Below are 5,262 nucleotides of genomic sequence, written 5' to 3'. Positions count from 1 at the left end.
TAGGTTTTTTCTTATTTAGGGCCCTTCCAGGTATGATTCAACATCTAGTCCACATCTACCCCAAACCCTGGGCTTTCCAGGCTCAGTTCCAGTTTACTCTGGATTAATCCAGGTTTATCTGAGGAGCCATTTGGATGCCTTAGGTAAATCCGAGACTGTTCCTACATTTGGGGCCTACCTGGAAGGGCCCTTGATTATCTGAATCATATGTTGTAATTATGTTACATGATCATATTACAAATATGCAGTCATATTAAAAACATTTATTTATGATACATATATTTATTTGTGATACACTTGAGCAAAATCCTGTATGACTTGTTATGTTACATATACTTTAAAAAGTATAGTGAAGATATGTAATGGGACTCCCACCAGAGCACCCAATGCACATTGGGACCTATGTACATTGATGCATATAGTGCATTCATGTGCAATGCACAACATTTTACAATGCATGACTGTGCTAAATGTACATTGATGCACATCACACACAAACTGAGCACTTTGCTGGCTCGGCAATGCAGAAATACAACCACAGCTCTCTACTGTGTACAGATATTATACAACTGTACAGTTCTAATTTCCTTTGATGTAAGTTCATTTGTGCAACGGAGAAACATGCCAAGAGGAAGGTGCAGCAACCAAACCCTTGTTGGACCGCCTTCCATTTGGAAATATATGTCATCACTATGAAAGACCATGTAGATCCAGAATAATTCACTACAGATGCATCATCAAGACACTCCACTTGGAAGACAATCATACTCAGCCACACGTGATAGCCTATGATGATATGTGATGACTTATGAAGACAAAAGTCCTCAGCAGGATTCCAGCAGTTCATGGCCGGTTGATCTATTTTGTTCTTTCATGGGTAATGCTGTATGGGAGAAGGCAAACAGTGAAATGAATAGATCTTTTTCTAATCATATAAATGCTTCAGATTGCTCAGTGGGAATTCTGAGAATAAATGGAAGCAAAACCAAGATATTAAAACAAGCTGCCTGATATTAAACTGAGTCTAAAACAGAAATTGGAGATGTTCAGTCTGGTTCAGTCTCAAGTTCCAAATTTTATCTAAACTGTTTTTCTACAGTGAAGTTTGATGATTAAAATTTAAAAGATAAAAGAAAGAACTTAATTTGAAGTCAAGATACACCTGTAAGGGTAAGGTAGTATGATTTATAACCGATTCTTGTTTTCTAAATAAGGTTAATGGAAGAATGATTTGCCTACAGAATAATCGAAAGTAATATATTTCCAGTCTAAGAACTTGATTTGGAATGAATGTAAGCAATGAATTGCATCATCAAACTCTGGAGCAGCTAATTTGCCATTGTTGACATATGTGCCAATAACGATGACAGACTGAAGTTTGTTTGGCAATTAGAACTCTGATTCACAACTTTGATTGATGGTTTAAACTATTACTTTCTGTCAAGTGGGTTCTATCTATAGTTAAGCATCTCTTACTCAGATGTAAATCTCAATTGTTCAGGGCTTAAATGTATTAAGAGAAGTTAAGAGTAACATCAACAGAGTCCATTTCATATTATCATTATAACAGCATGATTCCATTTTAAGTCTTATGGTTCCATCCTATGGAATCCCAATATTTGCAGTTTTGGGAATTGTATTTAGAGTTCTCAGAGAAAGCTCTAGTGCTTCACCAAACTACAGATTCCAGGATTTTATAAGACACCAGCACGACAATTGAATTGAAATGCTAGAAGTGCTAGAACTGTGAAGAGTGAAAGACTCCAGGAATTCTTAAGAGATCACGGACTGCCAAAAGGAAAATTCAATGGGTCTGAAAAGGAATCAAGCCTGAACTGTCCATATTAAATGATTATACCAAGACTAATAATAATAATAATAATAATAATAATAATACACTTTATTTATATTTTGCTTTATCTTCCAGGGGAACTCAGAATGGATTACAATACCCATATGAGGTAAACATTCAATGCCTTTTTACCCAACAGTGAACAATGATATACAACACAGACGAAGGTAAGGGCCTTCCTCTTTTTCCATCTCTGGGATCCGGAGGCGATGCTCAACTCCAGCCATTGGGAGGTGCTCTTGTTCCATTTTTCCATGCTGAGGAGCCTGTTCTCCATAGACATCTCCACTTGTGTTGCTGTCATGTCTGCATATCTCCATGGGGCACCCTTTTACCTTCATGCTGAGGCGGTACCTATTGATCTACTCATATTGCATGCTTTCAACCAGAAGGCTGGCAGAAGCTACGGCTGACAGTTGAGAGTTCACACTGACTTGCAGCTTTGAACTGCCAACCTTCTGGTCAGCAGCTTTCCTGCAGCAAGCAGTTTCGCCTGCTGTGCTACTGCAGCCCTAATACTTTGAACAACTCCTGAGGCAACATAATTATTATTATTTGATTTATTTCTATACCGTATTTTTCAGCCCTTAACAGGCGACTCAAACATAACTCATTGGATAAGACAATAATTTTGGAAGATAAGTAGCAGAAGAAAATGACCACATTACAGAGAGATTAATTATAGCCAGAAATCTACAACACTGAGTCTGAAGACCTTAGCAGAGCTGTAGATGACCAGGTCTCATGGAGTTCTATCATACATAGGCTTGATATAAGTCAAAGCCAACTTGATGGCAAGTAATAAGAAAGTCAAGCATAAGCAAAGGACAAATAATGCTATAATTTCCTTTTTGGCTTATCTACAAGCTTTATTACTGTTTGATTTCTATGATAATTCAGTGTGTGTTTGTATACACATGCACATCATAAAAAGTAAACAAATAATAATTTGTTTTCATATACAAATACAAATAAAATTATAAGTATGTATTATTTCAATTATTTAAAACATGTTAACAAAAAATCAATACATTAGTTAATACCAAGGGGCTTTCAGTATGTTGTAAGCAAACAATAGATGTTAGGTTTATCAAACATTTATATTCATTTATATTAAATTATTTCTCTCTTTCTGTATTAGCCTGCTAAGTTTCAAATAAAGGGACATACAAGGAAGGAAAAAGTAATTGTGAAGAATGTTTGGCCTCCCATTCAGTTTCTCTCGGAGACATTTTGCTGCTAGAGGGTAAAATATTACTGTAATGTCAAAGATAGCATTTCCTTTTATGTCGAAGTAAATTGTCAGCATTGGACATAGTGGAGTAGTCCAGTGGCTTCCATGTTAATTGCTCAATAAATCTGCCCGTGGCTTTAAATGAAAATTTGAATGAGCTGTCCAAGGTGCTGAACCTCATTCCTGTATAACTTCTTTAAAATACAGATTCCAAGGTGGTGTCACTATCCTCACTGACATCAGAACAAAAATGGTCACTAAACTCAGTTCTTATGAGCCTACACAAAGGCTAGAGCAAATTATTTTCCTGTATCTTATAAAATGTTCACCAGATTTCCAAAGTCTTTCTTTCACTTTATTTACAGTCTGTTCTTTTTATGCTTACCAGAAAACACAGGTCTTCCACAAAACTGATACTCACATTGCTACACTCGTTGATTATCAAATACATTTTACCATATGGACTACATCCAATGAATATATACATAATATATCATGCTGAAAACAGATAGGCACCAGCTCACCAAGCCAATAAATGAGAATCTTGGTTGCGTAGTCTCCATGTAGTTTATAGTAAACGGATCTGCTTAAATTATTTGCATTCTGAAAGAGAAACAAAGCCATTTCTTATCAGGGGAGAATACTCAATCATCTTTCTCAGACCATTAATTCCAAATAACAGCAGAAGCATCTGAAACAACTATCAGCTTCTGACTTTGATTAACATTAAGAGTTGTATCTTTCTATTAGGCATATAGAGTGGATCCTTAAATGGCACCTTCAGTCATAGAGGAGTATTCCACTGTTGTCTGATTTCGTTTTCTATTTGCTTTGGAAATTCCACCAATGGTAAAAGCTGTTAACAGGAAAAAAGATTTTCTCTCACCTGAAGATGAACTTTGACCCCCTCCAACCATTAGTTTGCAGTTTGTTCTCAGTTTACCTTTTCACTTGATGCATGTCTCAAAATTTAATCTTCAGCTTTGTGTATTCAAAAACTGTCAAGCTTTTGTGTGCTCTGTGTCTGTGCCTGCTCATTCAGGCATCTGTTTATTTTTCCTAAAGCAACAGACGAATTTCTAAGTCACGTTTCTTTGTGTTGTCAGAAATAGTGACCAGTCATTGATTCTTTATTCCAAATGACACTGCTAGTTCCAATATGATATATTTATGATTAATTCAGTCGGTAATCTATCTGGAAGCTAAACTGATTTACAGAGCATGTCATCTAACTTTTTTCCCTCAGATCCCCACTTTTTTTTGCCACTGAACTTGAAACTTTGTAGACCCCATTAGCTTGCACACTTCCATATCTTTTTGGTTAGTCCTAGTGAATATAGTGCCCAACATTCAACTTCACCCCCCCCCCCCCAATAAAGTAGTATTGTTATCTTTGTTCTTACTTTATCTTGGTGCTGTCATGCAATTCAGTCAGTGATGTTGTTCACATTACATACTATCCAACATGGAATGAGAGTACTGGGGAACAGGGAAAGTCACATCTGCATTGTCAAAGGCTTTCATGGCCGGAATCACTGGGTTGTTGTAGGTTTTTTCGGGCTATATGGCCATGTTCTAGAGCAGGGGTCCTCAAACTTTTTAAACAGAGGGCCAGGTCACGGTCCCTCAAACTGTTGGAGGGCCGGATTATAATTTGAAAAAAAATATGAATGAATTCCTATGCACACTGCACATATCTTATTTGTAGTGCAAAAACACTTTAAAACAATACAACAATTAAAATGAAGAACAATTTCAATAAATATAAAATTATTAGTATTTTAATGGGAAGTGTGGGCCTACTTTTGGCTCTTTAACTACATCTATTTACTTTTCCACATAATCACCAGACAATTGGAAACATTTCTGCCAACGATGAACATGTTTTCTGAAGCCGTCACGGAAGAAGTCGACTCTCTGTTTCCGCAACCAGTGTCTCACAGTTCTCTCATCCTGGGTATCCATCGTGCATAGATCTTCTGATACCCAAGCAAAGCAATAATATGACCCACACGTTCTTGTGAAATGCCAATTATGCTTGACATTTCTTTCTGAGACGACGATTGTCCTGAATCAATCTGTCAACTTTTTGCTTGTGCAACTTAGTGGTTGCTGTCACAGGACGTCCAACTTTTTGTTTGTCATGCAAGTCAGATGTTCCCACCTCAACATCTTT

The 5,262-nt window shown here is 36.8% G+C and overlaps 1 long non-coding RNA gene across 1 annotated transcript; it reads right to left on the bottom strand.

Moving 5' to 3' along the window:
* Positions 1-333: 333 nt before the first annotated feature.
* Positions 334-4,129, bottom strand: LOC137097071 (uncharacterized). Its single transcript, XR_010909953.1, has 3 exons — positions 3,973-4,129; positions 3,611-3,689; positions 334-883 (listed from the first exon to the last, which is right to left on the bottom strand). It is a non-coding gene; the product is annotated as an uncharacterized lncRNA (long non-coding RNA).
* Between the last annotated feature and the right edge of the window lie 1,133 nt (positions 4,130-5,262).

This window comes from Anolis sagrei, chromosome 5 (assembly GCF_037176765.1).
Source record: "Anolis sagrei isolate rAnoSag1 chromosome 5, rAnoSag1.mat, whole genome shotgun sequence".
In the NCBI taxonomy this organism is placed as follows: domain Eukaryota; kingdom Metazoa; phylum Chordata; class Lepidosauria; order Squamata; family Dactyloidae; genus Anolis; species Anolis sagrei.
Note: the sequence above shows the minus strand (reverse complement) of the source record. Positions and strands in the feature narration are given on the sequence as shown.